The sequence below is a fragment of the Capra hircus genome, chromosome 1, assembly GCF_001704415.2.
Source record: "Capra hircus breed San Clemente chromosome 1, ASM170441v1, whole genome shotgun sequence".
Classification (NCBI taxonomy): Eukaryota; Metazoa; Chordata; class Mammalia; order Artiodactyla; family Bovidae; genus Capra; species Capra hircus.
In genome coordinates this window covers 11,828,400-11,846,845 of record NC_030808.1, presented here as the reverse complement: position 1 = coordinate 11,846,845, position 18,446 = coordinate 11,828,400, and the positions used below count along the sequence as shown (strand labels likewise).

Genomic DNA, 18,446 nt, shown 5'->3' with positions numbered 1-18,446 from the left:
GAAAAGTGAAGTGGTGTCATGTCCAACTCCTTTTTGTGACCCCATGGACAGTAGCCTACCAGGCTCCTCCGTCCATGGGATTTTCTGGGCAAGAGTACTGGAATGGGTTGCCATTTCCTTATGCAGGGGACCTTCCCGACCCACGTGTTAGACTAAGCGCTCAGTGAAAATTACTATTCTGACATCTGTCCCAGTGATGACATTCCTTTCTAAAACTTAGGGCTAACTTGAGAGTTTCTATGCAAGTTAAGGAAAAACACATAATTGATTACACAGTAAAGTGATGGCCAATTTTAACCTCTTTTACTCAGTGACATGGTCATTATACTAAAAGTCCTTTTAATCTGCTTAACATTTTATTCCTAAATTTCTCTTTGAACTTCTTTTGGAAGAACCCTAACATCTTTATGTAAGAATAACAGACTGGAACCACTTGAAACAAGAGTGGAGACTTCTTTAAAGGGGGTCTGTTTGTTCTGGAATACCATGAAAGAAGGCAGCTAATTTAGCAGATTACTAGCTTCAAAGCAATTCATTTTGACCATCTTGGAAGCCCAAACACTTCATGGTCAGCATACAAATGTGATTTAACGACTAGTTTGACAAGTACATTATAAAAGCTGTATGAAAGAGAAAAGAGTACAGTGAGGGGCTGGGGAATGAGTGAAAGCTTCATTTTGACATGAGTCTAGTTTAGGATTGCTAAACTGTTATTTCAACAGCCAGAGTTCATGCATTCTTCTGTCCAGTCTGAATTAAGCTGTTACTCCTGGCTGGATTCTTTTTTCCACTCCTGAATCATGACTTTGTCTTCCTTTTTCTTAAATGGCTAAAAGTATTTCAAATGACATTCAAAAACCCAGAGGACTAAACAGGGCATTCTTCAGAAATAGGCTTGTCAGAACTAAAACTTGCAAAAACAAAAATGAAACTCCTATAAGGAATTAACTATTAAATTTTTCATCAAAGAATTACTTATCATATATGGCATCATCAGCTCTTGATTACACATGTTAGTGGAGAGGACCAGTGACCCAGATAATCAAGAAATCATTCATTTGATTTTGGAATGTGTTTTTTCTTTTCATTTCTTTATTTTCTTTCTTTATTTTTTTGATCTTGGGTGTATCTGGAGGTCTCAGGATTAGAAATGAAAGCAAATGAGGAAGTCACACTGTTTGACTCAAGGAACCAGGAAAAAACACTCAGATTCTCTACCTTAAAATTGTCTCCAGTTTTGCTTTTGATTCTACTGGAAGACTTCTTTTCCAGACTACCAACTTTCCCCTTTCAGCCTGCAATGTTTCTGGCTTATAGCTTTCATTAAGTGAAGGAGGAAATACTCTTTGGGAGTGGAAAAACTTCCCTTTCTAATGCCAACAGGAAGACCATGAAATAAGGATGAAATAAGGAATGAAGTAAGTATGAAAAGGAAAGAAAAAAAAAAAGAAAGGTACTGAATGATCTTAAATGGCTTACTGAATTCTGTACCTTCACTTTTCTTCCTGCACAAGCTAATTCTAATGAAAGTGAAATACGATCCAGGGACAAAGCCCTTAGCCTAGTCTTTAGTACATATTTAGTTCTGTATAAACAACAGCTGCATTTTATTGGCTTGAGATTGAAGGAAGCTTTACTTCTGCCAAATCATATGGTGAATTATCAATCTATAAGAGAAGAATTATATAGAATATAATCCTACAGAAAAATGCAAACATCCTTGCACAATAAATGAAAGGCATCATTGCTCCACTACCCAAGTGAAACATTTAAAAATGATGCATTTTAAAAGTGCAAGATGTCAAAAGGTCACGAGGGAGGAAAGCATTGTAATGCAGATGAAAAACACAACCAGAAATCTCCTGGTTTTTTCAAACAAAAAGCCCTCTCAGCTCCTTGTAGTTATTTCCTTTTATTATCCTTAATGTAACAAACTTGTTTCATTTTAATTACTTGCTACAGCGAGTAATGTACTGTGTCACTTTTGTTAGGTGATGGTTTCATTATACTGCTGGATTACTTATTAATGGTGTGTTTATTAACTCCCTGATAAAAACATCTGTATTATCTGAATGCAAGACCTCTCCTTAAGTCATGCAGAACTTGTTCACAATAACAATAAATGATGCAGAGTTTTTAAAATACGTGTAAACACTAACTATAAATTGGAAGGTGTCATGCAATAATTCATCAAATCCATTTTCTGCTTTTGAAAGAGAAACTAATGTTTCATAATCTACTTATGCCCTGGCAGTAACTTGTGTTGATCATGAAAGTGAAAGTGAAGTCATTGTGTTGTGTCTGACTCTTTAGGACCCCATGGACTGCAGCCCATCAGGCTCCTCTGTCCATGGGATTCTCCAGGCAAGAATACTGGAGTGAGTTGCCATTTCCTTCAGACAGTGGTATTTTTTTGATGATTTTATTGTTTCACCTCAGTAATTCTCAGGTTAGTCCAGATTTGTTATGCTTCTAGGATATTAATTCATACCATTAAAACTATACAACATCTGTAATATTTATTTGTAGATTCATGCTGAAAGGTTAGCCTCCCAAATATCAAATTGAAATGATCATTCATTAACAATGCAGTTTCATTGTGTATTATCCTTGTATCCAACTTCAAAATCAACCTGAATTATTCCAAATGAAGGTATTAGCTTCTTACCAAACATTCCCATTGGTTCTCAAAATTTACAGTACATAACACTCCAGGAGAGGTTTTTTAAAATGCAGATTCCTGGGCTCAACCATCAGACTGTATTAGTATATACTTTCAGGGGTGGGGATTAAAAGTCTCTGCTTTTTAACCAACACCATAGGTAATTCTCATTAGGACGGTTTGCAACATATTTTTAGAATCACCGACTTACTGATACATCGATTACTTGTGAAAAGGAACTTAGTTGCCATCCTATAACACAAAACTGCTTTTCAACTTGCTGTTTATTAATCCTAAGGGTAAGTACTACACTGAAATGAATTTAGGCAACCTACTCCAGTATTCTTGCCTGGAGAATCCCATGGACAGAGGCGGCTGATGGGCTACAGTTCATGGAGTCACAAAGAGTTGGATGTGACTGAGCGACTGACACTTTCACACTGCTACAAAAAGGGTAATTCAATTTTGAGGAGAACTGGGTAGTCACAAGGAATTTTCTGACCCTTTGGAAATTCACAAAACCAAAGTCAGCTACAGTGTAAACCCACTCTAACTGTATTTGTTGGAATGAAGTTTTAAAAATTATCTTTAATCAAATGCAAAGATGCCCCACAAGGAGAGCATGCTCCAACACTTTTTCACTGGTCAGTGATTGTTAAAGTAGTTCCTTTACAGATAAAACATTTATTTCTCATTGCTTTACTTCAGCCAGTTTAAAACTGATGCCTAGATCTTCAACACTGTTCTTACCTTAGTCCAGGGACACTACCCTCTCTCACTTGGATTATAAAACAACCTACTAGCTGATTTCACTGACAAATCCCTTTCTTCATCTTGCATCATGTTCTATATTCCAGTCAAATAGGTCATTTAAGAAAGGAAAGTAAATATTTCATTACCTTTTAAAGCACTACTGGGTCAGTTTACAGTGTCTGAAGCAGGATCAAATTTTCAATTCCTTTGTTCTAAGATACTTCATTATTTTGAAACTATGATCTTCTGCCCAAACTACCAGTCAACTGTGAAGGTAGAATAAAAACAACTTAAGACATACAGACTCTCACAAGAGTAACTTTGAGACAGTTTCTTTAGGAAATAATTGGATACTGTGTATGCCCAAAGTGATATATAGGTTAAATATTAAATAAAGCATGCATTTGGAAATGATTTTTAGAGGAAAATGCATAACAGATTATTTTGTTGTGTATGTGTATTTAACAGAAATAATATAAACTATTAGTCTAATATAGAATGTGTTATACACATAATAGATAAATCGTATTAATACAACATAGGCTATTCTCTCTGTAATGTATATTAAATAGGCAATTTATATTGTGTATTGCTGCTGTGCTGTTGTGTTAGTCACTCAGTTGGTCTGACTCTATGCGACCCCATAGACTGAAGCCCACCAGGCTCCTGTCCATGAAATTCTCCAGGCAAGAATACTGGAGTGGGTTGCCATGCTCTTCTCCAGGGGATCTTCCTGACCCAGGGATAGAACACAGGTCTCCTCCATTGCAGGCAGATTCTTTACCATTTGAGCTACCCAGGACATCAAATGTATATTAAATAAATATTAAAATGCCACAACCAAGAAAGAAGTAAACAAAGAAAAAGAGATAAATTAAAATAAACAAAATGAAGAGATGAAGGGAGTTCCCAGGACAAGACAATTAAGATGACAACTGTATATAGGATTTATGAAATAATCCATTAAAATTGAAGCAGATTATATGACTTGGGAGATGTTTTATTAGGAAGATAAATTTTATACATTATCTTCAGATGGTGACTGTAGCCATGAAATTAAAAGACACTTGCTTCTTGGAAGAAAAACTATGGAAAACCTAGACAGAATATTAAAAAACAGATACATTACTTTGCTGACAAAGGTCCATCTAGTCAAGACTATGGTTTTTCCAGTAATCATGCATGGATGTGAGAGTTACACCGTAAAGAAAGCTGAGCACCGAAGAATTGATACTTTGAACTGTGGTGTTGAAGACTCTTAAGAGCCCCTTGGACTGCAAGGAGATCAAACCAATCAATCCTAAAGGAAATCAGTTCTGAATATAAATTGGAAGGACTGATGCTGAAGCTGAAGCTCCAATCCTTTGGCCACCTGATGTGAAGAACTGACTCTGGAAAACACTCTGACATTAGGAAAGATTGAAGGCAGGGGGAGAATGGGACAACAGAGGATTAGATGTTTGGATGGCATCACTAACTCAATGAGTATGAGTTTGGGCAAGCTCTGGGAGTTGGTGATGGACAGGGAAGCTTGACCTTCTGCAGTCCACGGGGTCACAAAGAGTTGAATATGACTGAGCAACTGAACTGAACTGATGTATCTCAACACAGCACAGGAGTGTGAGGTAGTCAGTGAGTAAGCAAATGAAGCAAGATAATTATTAGTACCAAGAAAATAAGCATTTTTCATGGAAATAAATAATCATATTTTGCTGTGTGGTTACATTTTTGAATATCATTTACATACTCATAACATAAATCTTGAATATTTATCTAACCAACATTTTCATAAAATGTTCTTGAAAAGATGGACTGAGAAGAATGTGTTGTATAATAAATGAGAGATAAATCATTATGAACACCAGGAGGCAAAGTTTAGTTTTTCCATTCTGATGTCTCAGTTTGGTATTTCAGTCTGAGAAACAATGGTGAAATTATGTAAACATGGCAATATTCCTTACCTACTACTAATTTAGAGTGAAATGGGAAAAAACATGAAATGCTGGTAACTAAAACATACATCTCTCCTATAGTTTACACTTTCAAAACAAAGTAAATGCAGTTTTTGACCTCAGTTCTTTTCTTTATTTCAAGCCCTCCAGATTTTCTACCAATCTGATGATGGAGTTATCCAGACTAAATGTTTCTCATCCAGCAATTACTTTATGATTATTTGCCTGGATACTTTCATTATAATTTTATTGGTAAGATGGTTAACTAGGAGTGTAGTAAATATAGGGCAGTTTTAATGTGGGCTTGGTCTTTGCTTGTTCTGAGTCCAATTGGTATCTTGGCTATTGTCATACTGAAGTCAGAGCAATGTAAGCTATTCCAGTAGTTTGAAAAACAAAATAATGTAGACTACTCCAATGGTTTGAAATGTTGTTTGACAGAAAGAAAAACAAAAACAAAAACTATGTTTCTGATCTTTCTCACAAATCTTTGCTTTCTAATTGGAAATGAAATAGTGATGGTATTCACCTCACTGAAATTCAGGCTTTAGCTCTAAGTTCATTTCTACATCATCTTCCAACTCTTGTACCCCTGTTCCTTCCACTAACATAGATAAACACATTTACCTCAGAGCACTAAATTTTGCCATTTGCAAAATGAGGGGAATAGAAAAGTGAAAGTCACCCAGTTGTGTCTGACTCTTTGCAACTCCATGGACGATACAGTCCATGGAATTCTCCATGCCAGAATCCTGGAGAGTGTAGCTGTTCCCTTCTCCAGGGGATCTTCCCAATCCAGGGAACTGTTATATAATTTAGAATACTACTTTTAGCACCAACATATGCTATTCTAAAGTTAGTAATTAATAAGGTAGATCATACATCTGCTCTTTTATAAATTAAAGAAAGTATATAATTTCAAAATATATTTGAAAAGTTGTATAAAATTGTGTATGTGTGTGTGTGCTCAGTCATGTCTGACTGCGCCTTCCAGGCTCCATTGTCCGTAGAATTTTCCAGCCAAGAATACTTGGGTGGGTTGCCGTTCCCTCCTCCAGGGGATCTTCCAGACCTAGGGATCAAACCAATATCTCCTGAGTCTCCTGCATTGGCAAGTAGATTCTTTGAATTTTACAAGCATACAGAGTTTTGTTAACTCCATAAACACAGAATATAGTAAATCATGTAGGTATAAATTTCGACATTAAAAAGTTTAAAATGAAAAGACAAGTAAATAGCTTCTTGATTTCCTGGATGTTATTTTAACATTGTCATATGTGCAGCTATAGCCAAAATAGCTTTACATCAAAGACATGATTTTTTATGAAAAGTTTAAAATTTATATAAAATATATTTACACTTTAATAAAATTAAAAAATGTTTTAAAACTAATTTTTAAAAGTATACTCAATATGAAATTTTAGTTGGAAAAACAGATATCTCATTTAGAAAATGTATTTGAAGGTATATATTTGTTAAACAAAATTTTATATCTCACATGTTGGATGATAAACTTTTGAATACAAGACCACTTTATCAAACATTTTCTGATTGGATTTTTTCCTTTTTTTTTTTTTTTTAGTCTTTTTTCCTTTTCTGGGAGATACTTTATAGATGTCACACATGTTTAAAAGTTACACCCTTAAATAATTATATTGCAGTCAGAACCAGCAAAAAGCTGGCAGGAAATATGGACAGATGTATCTGGAAGGACAGGAGATGGACAGGTACTGTCCAGCTGTAGATAAGATCAAGTGTAGCTAAGGCTAATGTTGGCAGGGGAGGGACTGGGGAATAGTATTTCAGCAATGTGGGAGTACAACCCCAGGAACCTGGCCTAGGGGGCCGGCAAGGGCTCACATGTTGTGGGTCCTCCTTGTGAGTTGGGGCTCCTCGCCCACCAGCTTGGACTTGAGGTTCTTCCTGTAGACCATGATGTCTCTAGGCCACCTGATGATTGTCTATTTCTCACAGAACTGTAATTCTTGTGCAACTTGCTGAAGGAGTTTCAAACCATGACTGATCAGCAATACACAACCCTCAAAATCACTGATGCCATCTTCTAGGGCATTGATGGTATCAATATCCAGGTTCATCCAAGAAGAGCATGTAGGGGTTCTGCCAGACCATACACCCTCAAGACTTCTGCCCATCAGATAGGTTCTGGACTGGGATAACCTGCTGTTTCCCAAGGAGACCAGTTGCACAATCATCTTCTTCATTTCTTCCTTCACCTTGCTCTCTGGATAGCATTCATCATGCACTCCAAAGGAAAAAGATCTAAGTCCGCTTGCTCTTATAAATGCTGATGGTAATGTACTCTTTTGATGTTGAGAGTGTTTTCGGGTCATTCTGTCTGCAATTAGTAACTTTCCAGTGATCAGCTTCAGAAGAGCTGACGTCTCTGTTCCATTGGGCCCCACCAAAGTCATTCATGTGTCGTAACCGACACATAATTTTAGATTGTTGTAGATGCAAGTCCTGTCTTTTGTTTATTTGAAGTGACATTTTGCACAATGATAATGAGTGGAGGGATCATTCAACATGGTGAGAAATAAAATGACAGTGTCTTGTCACTCACAGCTCTCTCTGTCAGTCCTGATGTCATCATTTTCTGTAGTGTCTTCTCCTTGGTGTGGGTCTGCTAAATCAGCTTGGCATTACCATGACTGAACCAAACAGTATAGTTCTTCATGTATGCAATTTGATCCTGCTCCCTGTGAAACCTCTTCATCTGATTCTCTTTCACCTCCGGTCATGTCCTCACATACTGACCACAATTACCTGACAAGAAACTTTAGTTTCTTATTTCAAGTGTTAATGTTGTTGATATAGACATCATTCAGAAAGTCCTGGGAATGGGAGATGAGGACCTAGATATGCTTAAAAGCCTTTAGTTCTTAAACACACACAAGCATCAAGGTTCAGGTAGTTGGTGGGCTCATCCAGGAGCAGCATGAAGCACTGAATAATTAAGAAGGAATTTGACTATAAAGAGATTTTTTGTTTTGTTTTGTTTTGTTTTTCTCATGTGTTCATCGTTGCCAATCACCGGACCCAGTGTAGTTCAACACAATCAGAAGGAAACCTCCCAGTTACTGGCTCCTGAAAAAAGTGGAAACTTTATCTAATGTTTTGAATGTTTCTTGTTTCTGCACAAAGGACTGGTTATTGTGTGTATCACTTGAGTTGGACTGCTTGGGGAACTAGTGATGTAATTTGGATTAGATGTTGAAGACCAGTAACATGGGGCATTAGAGCAGCAGGGAGTATGAAGCTCTCTAGGGAGGTGATGGAGGGAGCAAACAATGTTAGGTATAGTAACTCAATAGAAATGGAAGCCAAGTGCTACCGAGGGTGAGTATTTTGTTGTTCAGTGGCTAAGTCGTGATCAACTCTTTGCAACCCCATGGACTGCAGCATGCCAGGCTCCTCTATCCTTCACTATCCCACTGAGTTTGCTCAAACTCATGTCCATTGAGTCGGTGTTGCCATTCAACCATCTAATCCTTTATTGCCCAGTTCTTCTCCATCCCTCAATCTTTAGAATCATGGTCTTTTCCAATATGTCAGCTCTTTGTATCAGGTGGCCAAAGCATTGGAGCTTCAGCTTCAGGATCAGTCTTCCAATGAATATTCAGGGATGATTTCCTTTAACATTGACAAATTTGATCTCCTTGCTGCCCAATTGACTCTCAAGAGTATTGTCCAACACCACAGATCGAAAACATCAGTTCTTTGGTACTCAACTTTGTAGCTCAACTCTCACACCCATATATGACTATTGGAAAAATCATACCTTTGACTATACAGAACTTTGTTGGCAAAGTGATGTCTCTGTTTTGAACATGCTGTCTGGGTTTGTCATGGCTTTTCTTGCAAGGAACAAGTATCTTTTAATATTGTGGCTACAGTCATGGTCACAGTGATTTTGGAACCCAAGAAAATAAAATCTGCCAATGCTTCCACTTCTTCCCCATCTATTTGCCATGAAATAATAGGCAAATTCAAGGGATTAGATCTGATAGACAGAATGCCTGAAGAACTATGGATGGAGGCTTGTGACATTGTACAAGAGAAAGGGGTCAAGACCATTACCAAAAGAAGAAATGTAAAAAGTCAAAATGGTTATCTAAGGAGGCCTTGCAAATATCCATGAAAAGAATAAAAGTGAAAGGAGAACAGGAAAAGGGAAGAAAAGGGAAAGGAGAAAGGGAAAGATATACCCATTTAAATGCAGAGTTCCAAAGAATAGCAAGGAGAAATAAGGAAGCCTTCCTCAGTGATGAATGCAAAGAAATAGAGGGAAAAATATAATGGGAAAGACCAGAGATCTCTTCAAGAAAATTAAAGATATCAAGGGAAATTTTCATGCAAAGATGAGCACAATAAGGGACAGAAATGGTATGGACCTAAGAGAAGCAGAAGATATTAAGAAGAGGTAGCAAGAATACACAAAGCACTATACAAAGACAATCTTCATGATTCAGATAATCATGATGGTGTGATCACTCACCTGGAGCCAGACATCTTGGAATACAAAGTCAAGTGGGCCTTAGGAAGCATCACTATGAGCAAAGCTAGCGGAGGTAATGGAATTCCAGTTGAGCTATTTCAAATCCTAACAGATAATGCTGTGAAAGTGCTGCACTCAATATGCCAGCAGTGGCCACAGGACTGGAAAAGGTCAGTTTTCATTTCAATCCCAAAGAAAGGAAATGCCAAAGAATACTCAAACTACTGTACAATTGCAGTCATCTCAAGCTAACAGATTAATTCTCAAAATACTCCAAGATGTGCTTGAACAATATGTGAACTGTGAACTTCCAGAGGTTCAAGATGAATTTAGGAAAGGCAGAGGAACAAGATATCAGATTACCAACATCTGTCAGGTCATCAAAAAAGCAAGAAATTTCCAGAAAAACATCTACTTCTGCTTTATTGACTTTGCTAAAGCTTTTGACTGTGTGGATCACAACAAACTGTGGAAAATTCTGAAAGAGATGGGAATACCAGACCACCTGATCTGCCTCCTGAGAAAATCTGTATGCAGGTCAGGAAGCAACAGTTAGAAGTGGACATGGAACAACAAACTGGTTCCAGATTAGGAAAGGAGCATGTCAAGGCTGTATATTGTCACCATGCTTATTTAACTCATATGCAGAGTACAACATGAAAAATGCTGAACTGGATAAAACCAGCTGGAATCAAGATTGCTGGGAGAAATATCACTAACTTCAGATATGCAGATGACACCACCCTTATGGCAGAAAGTGAAAAAGAACTCCAAAATCACTGCAGGTGTTGGCTGCTCCATTAAATTAAAAGATGCTTGCTCCTTGAAAGAAAAGTTATGACCAAACTAGACAGCATATTATAAAGCAGAGACATTACTTTGCCAAAAAATGTTCGTCTAGTTGAAGTATGGTTTTTCTAATAGTCACATATGGATATGAGAGTTGGATGATAAAGAAAGCTGAGCACCAAAGTATTGGTGCTTTTGAACTGTGGTGTTGGAGAAGACTCTTGAGAGTTCCCTGGACAGCAAGGAGATCCAACCAGTCCATCCTAAAGGAAATCAGTCCTGAATATTCATTGGAAGGACTGATGCTGAAGCTGGAACATTGAGGGAAGAACTTACTCATTTGAAAAGACCCTGATGATGGGAAAGACTGAAGGGAGGAGAAGGGGATGACAGAGGATGAGATGGTTGGATGGACATGAGTTTGAGTAAGCTCTGGGAGTTGGTGATGGACAGGGAAGCCTGGCAGTGCTGCAGTCCATGGGGACACAAAGAGTTGGACACTACTGAGGGACTGAACTGAACGGAACTGAAATGAACAGGGAAATTAAGGTATTTAAAAGTAGCTGCATATGCTAGAATAAAAAGAGATGTTCACACTCAGGGAAGACACATGACTAGAAAAGTTTTGAGAGATAATTGAAATTCTAGCTGGGCTGATTGGTGAAGAGACTCACCCTGCAAAAAGATGGTTCCTAAAGACTAGGAGAATAGCCTCTTTTTTATTATTATCAATATCATAAATCATATGTGTACAAACAGGGAAAAATGAAACAACTAAAAAAGCAAAGTAAATCTCCACAGACTGATCTACAGAACATGTATTTCTAAATTACTGAACAAAGAAACTAAAACTTCTGCCTAAATAATGTTCAGTGATGGCACAGATTTATGTTGTTAGGCAACCAAACAAAATCAGGAAAATATTGCATAAACCAAATGATAATATCAATAAATTTAAATTATCAATATATAAAAAGAACCAAATAGAAATTTTGATGCTGAAAGATACAATAAGTGAGTTGAAAAAAATCACCAAAGTTGCTCAAAGATAGACTTGACTAGGCATAAATTATTAGCAAACTTCAAGACAAATTATTTGAAATTATCAACTCAGTTCAGTTCAGTTGCTCAGTCGTGTCTGACTCTTTGTGACCCCATGAACTGCAGCATGCCAGGCCTCCTTGTCCATCACCAACTGCTGGAGTCTACCCAAACCCATGTGCATTGAGTTGGTGATGCCATCCAACTATCTCATCCTCTGTCATCCCCTTCTCCTCCTGCCCTCAATCTTTCCCAGTATCAGGATCTTTTCAAATGAATCAGCTCTTCGCATCAGGTGGCCAAAGTATTGGAGTTTCAGCTTCAACATCAGTCCATGCATGACTACTGGAAAAACCATGGTCTTGACTAGACGGACCATTGTTGATGAAGTAATGTATCTGCTTTTTAATATGCTGTCTAGGTTGGTCATAACTTTTCTTTCAAGGAGCAAGTGTCTTCTAATTTCATGGCTGCAATCACCATCTGCAGTCATTTTGGAGCCCTCCAAAATAAAGTCAGCCACTATTCCCACTGTTCCCCCATATATTTGCCATGAAGTGATGGGACCAGATGCCATGATCTTAATTTTCTGAATGTTGAGCTTTAAGCCAACTTTTTCACTCTCCTCTTTCACTTTCATCAAGAGGCTCTTAGTTCTTCTTCATGTTTCATGATAAGGATGGTGTCATTTGTATATCTAAGGTTATTGATATTTCTCCCAGCAATCTTGATTCCAGCTAGTGCTTCCTCCAGCCCAGCATTTCTCATGATGTACGCTGCAAATAAGTTAAATAAGCAGGGTGACAATATTCAGCCTTGATGTACTCCTTTTCCTATTTGGAACCAGTCTGTTATTCCATGTCCAGTTCTAACTGTTGCTTCCTGACCTGCATATAGGTTTCTCAAGAGGCAGGCCAGGTGGTCCGGTATTCCCATCTGTTTCAGAATTTTCCACACTTTATTGTGATCCACACAATCAAAGGCTTTGGCATAGTCAATAAAGCAGAAATAGATGTTTTTCTGGAACTATATTGCTTTTTCCATGATACAGTGGATGTTGGCAATTTGATCTCTGGTTCTTCTGCTTTTGCTAAAACCAACTTGAACATCTGGAAGTTCATGGTTCATGTATTGCTGAAGCCTGGCTTGGGGAATTTTGAGCATTACTTTACTAGCATGTGAGATGAGTGCATTTGCATGGTAGTTTGAACATTCTTTGGCATTTCCTTTCTTTTGGATTGGAATGAAAACTGACCTTTTCCAGTCCTGTGGCCACTGCTGAGTTTTCCAAAATTTGCTGGCATATTGAGTGCAGCACTTTCACATTATCAACTCAAAGGAGAAAAAAAAAAAAAAAAAAAAAAAAAACAACACAATGTAAAATCGGAGAAGGAATACTCAAATAACTAAAATCAGAAATTAAAGATGAGCAATTGCAGCCAATGCCATAGCAATAAGTTGTAGGACACGATACTGTGAACAACTATGTGGCAACAAAGTAGAAAAACTAAATGGATATATTTCTAAAAATACACAACCTACCAAGACTCAATTATGAAGAAATAGAATATCTGAGTAGACCTGTAACTTGTTAAAGATATTGAATCAGCAATCAAAAACCATCCAACAGAGAAAAGCACAGGACCAAATGTTTTATTGGTGAATTCTATCAATTAGAGAAATGTAACGATTCTTTTAAAACTCTTCAAAAAAGTTAAAGAGGAGTAAACATTCTTAGTCTTATTCTGTAAAGCCAGCATTACCATCACACCAAAGCCAGACAAGGATATCATACAAAAATAAAACTACAAGTCAATATTTCTAATTAATATTAATATAAAACCTCAATAAAATATTGACAGACTGAATTCAACAGAGCATTTAAAAGATTTTTTTCCCTAAAATGGAAGGATTTTTCAACATATGAAAATCCGTGAATGCACTGTTCCATACTAATAGGGTGAGGACAAAAATTATGTGGTCATCTTAATTGATACAGAAATACATAAAAAAAATTTTTTTTGACAAAACTCCATGTCTTTTCATGATAAAAACACTTAACAGCCAAGCATATGATGAAATTTCCTCAACATAGTAAACACTGTATATGAAGAGACAACAACTAACATCATATTCAGTAGTTAAAAATGAAAACTTTTCTTCTCAGAAAAATTGTTAGAAAACATCACCGACTCCACATGAATTTGAGCATCTGAGGGATGATGGAGGACAGAGGAGCCTGGCATCCTGCAGACCATGGAGTCATAAAGGGTCAGACATGACTTAGCAACTAAACAGCAACAGTGACACTTTAACTTGCCTTATTCCCAACTCTCTACCCAACCCTGCAGAAACTATAAAAATCAATAGTCCCACAACTGCAGTATAAACCAACAGCCTAGCAGCCACTGAAAGGTACAAAACAACATTAGTATGCCTCTAAAGCAAAATTCTTAGAGAATTATAATTATTTGACATCTCTGACAATTCCCCCAGAAATCCTCATTGCAAGGCTTATATGTATATGTCTTGATACAGAACTTTCTCTGTGTGAGCAATCTTTTCCTGAGGACATTTGTTAAAAATAAACAGTGTAACTATTTTTTCCCTGAAAAAGGAAAGTATGAGAATAATGTTTCATTAAATAAAGAGATGGGAATAAAGAACTGGAAATTTTATTTAAACAAACAAAAAAGAACCTCTGGACTTGGAAAATAAAACAAATGTAAAATTCATGAGAGCAGCTCAACAGGAAATTTCAGCTGGCAGAAAGAATTATTTGTGAACTTAAAGACGGGTCAGTTGATATTAGAGTTTCCCAGGTGGTGCAGTGGTAAATAATCTGCCTGCCAATGCAGGAGACCCTATAAAGAACTTAAAACTCTATGATTAAAGGAGACTGATACAGTTTTAAAATTAGAAAATATTTGAGTCTTGCTTTTATCAAAAGGAAAAAGATTGAGAACTTCAGAGACATCACTATAGATTTCTCTCTGGCCCTTAAGTGTATGCCTCTAATCTCAGAGCCAGCAATCATGAATCAAATCATTCTCTCAACTGGAATAGATATGATGTTCCTAGCTATAGCATTTTTTCTTTCTCTTCTACTACATCTGATTCACCTTAGCCAGGAAAAATTCTCTATTTTTAAGGACTTATGTGATCATACTGGACCCACCTGTCTAATCTAATCTCTCCATTGAAGACCCATAATCTTAATTATATCTGAAAAATTCTGTTTTCCACATAACATATTTAAAGGTTCTATATATTAGGACATAGACATGTTTGGGAAGGCTAGTTTCTTACTAGCCTTCCCAAACTCTATGTAACTGTCCATACTCCTTCATGCATCACCTGTAACCCCATACTGTGAGTTCCATGTGATTAATCAGGGAGCTGGACCTCCACCCCATCCTTTGCATGCTCCGTAGAATCAGACAGCAGCACTCTGATTGCCCCACTTGGCAGTGTTTTTGGAGTCTTATCAGGGAGTTGATCTTGTTTTCTCTATCCATGGAAATAGGGAGTGTTATAATTCTTCTACTGAGGTAGTGTTTATGTGAGAGAAAAGCTTATGTTCTGTCTTCAGTCTTGAGGAAGTTGCTGGTACTCCAATTTCCCAACCAAGGTAGTATCCATGAGGTCTGCTGCCAAGCTGCGCCTCAACTCCCACCCTGAAGCAAGGAAACTTAAGAAGGCAGTACCAAGATGAGCTAGTGACCATTCATAGTTACACCTCATCTACCATCATCACCTAGTGTCAAGGAGACCAGTCAAGGCAGTGAGAGTCCAAACTAATCAGAATTTTACTTTTCACACATACCTGGGTTCAGTGTGGCCCAGTAGAATAGATAAATCTCAACACCTATGAAGTAGCAATGATACTCAGTGAGGCATTGTGAGTTGGGACTCCTGGGCACTTCAGTGCCTTCCATGATAGAGTAGCAAAGCCCAGTGGCAAGCCCACCATCCACCTGCAATGAAGGAGACAGATTAAGGTGTTGCACAGTAGGACTTGTTTGCACTTGCTTCTCTGGCCCTCTATGTCAGCAGAAAACATGAGGTACTAAGCTAGAACTCTACCATGCACGTTAAGGTAGTATCTGTCAATCGTTCAATTCCCCTTTCTCTTAACTCTGTGAGGCCAGTGGAGAGGTAATCAAACTCTCCAAGTTGGAGACAAGAAGATGGTGTGGGTCAGTGACCCACATTTTACAGGATGGTGTTGGTGGAGCCCAATGGGAAGTTAAGCATAAACACCTTAGCAGCTACAGTGGTGTGCCTCAACAGGGGTACAACCAGCTTTAAAATTAGATTCCACAATTTTTAAAATGTAATTTATATTTCTAGGATTCAAGTAAAAAATTACTCTTCATACCAAGAATGAGTGAGAGAAATATCATAAACAGAAACCAACAGGGAGATGAATTTGATGTTGAAATTATTTATCAAATCTTTTAAAACAATCATTATAAAAAACTTCCAACATGCAATTAAAAATTCTCTTCAAACAAATGAAAAAAAAAAAAAAAAAACTCAGCAGAGAAATATATGTCAAAAGTGCCAAATAGAAATTATAAAATTGAAGAGTACAAGAAAAACAAAGTTGCTTGATCAAGTTAATAGGAGGGTTGAGATGACAAAGGGTAGAAGTAAAAAATTTGATGACAGTCCAATAGAATTTACCTAATCTGAACAATCTCCACGAACAGAGGAGACTGGTGGGCTACAGTCCATGAGGTCACAAAGAGTTAGACATGCCTGAGCAACTAAGCACAATCTGACAAATAGAGAAAAAGCTGACTGAAATAACAGTTTGAGGAAACAGTTGGACAAAAGTAGATAGCTCATTTTTTATTTCATGGAAACTGAGAGGAAGAGGAGAAAGGATAATTTAAAAAATATAAAAGACATAATGACAGAAAACTTTCCAAATTTGATGAAAGCTATAAAACTATAGGATCAAGATACTGAGCAAAATAGGAGACCTGAAGAAATCCACACCAAAATACATCATAATTAGAATTCTGAAAATTAAGTAAAAAACTATGGAAAGAACCTAGTGTCACATGACACATTACCTTAAAGGGACCAACCATATTGAATAACAATGGATTTCTTATCTGAAAACATGGAAGTCTGAAGAAAATGACACAGCATTTTTCAAGTGTTAGAAGAAAAGAATTGCCAATTGCAAATTCTATATCTAGCTAAAATATCTTCAGGAATGAAAAGAATATAAAGACATTCTCAGACAAAGGAAAACCAAGAGAACATGCTGCTAGTAAACATAATTTTAAATAGTTAAAGGAAGATCTCAAAATGATATATAGGAAAGGACTTGAAACTTCAGAAAGAATTAAAAGGGACTTCTGGTCTGGACAATATGGTATAGGCCAGTTTCTTCTACTTCTCTCTCACTCTTTAAACTATATAATACTCTTAAATAATGTGGGAGACAACCAAAGAAGGATGCTGACAGGAGGTAAGAGGAAGGAAGACTGATGTGAGAATATACTACTGGAGGAGAATCAAAGTGGGAGGATATCTGAAGTTCCATATACCCTCAATTTCGGCATTCTTGTCTCAGATTAGCACCGGAAGATACCCAGGTAGGTGTCAGGATTTTCTCTGCCAAGATTCAGCAAGCCTGGATTCACTGGTAAGGGCAATCAATTACAAACTCTGATAACAAAAGCCAAGAGAGGAGCACTTTTTTCTCTTTGGGGTCAGAACCCTCCATTTCTGTACTAAGATGCTGAAGTGACTGGAGAAGGAAACATGCAGTAGGGGTTCTAACCTACTAATAATAAATGCTTACCCCAGGAAGTGCTCCCCCTCCACCTCAAATAGGTGAATAAGCAACAACCAGGAAAACCTCTTCATCTCCAAATCTTGAGACTATAGAAATATATACATTAAAATATGTAAGAAATACCTAAAGTAGTGTTAAGAGGGAACTTAATAGCACTTAAAGACTTACATTAGAAAAGAAGGAGAAAGATCTCAATGATAACCCAATTTTCTACCTCAAAAATCTAGAATAAGAAGAGCAGAAGAAACTGAAAGTAAGTTCAGATAAGTCATTAATACACATCAGAACAGAAATCAGTGAAACTGAAAATGGGAAAACAATAGAGAGGATAATTGACAGAAATGCAACAGAGAAATGTAGCGGAAGTATGTTTGGAATGGTTACCAACAGTATCTGCCCCATCATCGATAGCCTGTGATCCCTTTACCACCAAAAATGATGCATTCTTTGTGACTGCAACTTGTTATGGTCAGATAAAACAGTGCTGTACACACTTCAGTGGAGGAATACGAGTAACTGAACTATAGTCCCCTGTAGGCAAAATAATGGAAATAGAAGAAAAGGAACTTATGGTGAATAAAGGTGCAAAGTAGTGCTCCAAGAGTTTTTATTATCTACACTTACTAGAAGAATTAAATGAAGAACAACAGAAATTCTTAACACATTCTTAACATTGATCTGTAGAGACTTACTGTCTATACATTTAAGCTGTCACGAATATCCTTTTGTTTATTTGTAGTTTTATGTGATTATTGAAGGGTAAATATGATGACACTTTGGAAAAAAAGTAAACCAAGTCCACCATTTAACAATAGCATTTTGATATTTAGGATGAAGAATTACAATTAATGGCAAACCATTTAAATTCATTACTCCCTTCACCTGTTTTATTACCATATTTTTTTTCAATGTTTA

General features: G+C 37.0%; 1 pseudogene; it reads right to left on the bottom strand.

Annotated features, from left to right (window-relative positions):
• On the bottom strand, window positions 7,185-17,295 carry LOC102174335 (annotated as a pseudogene).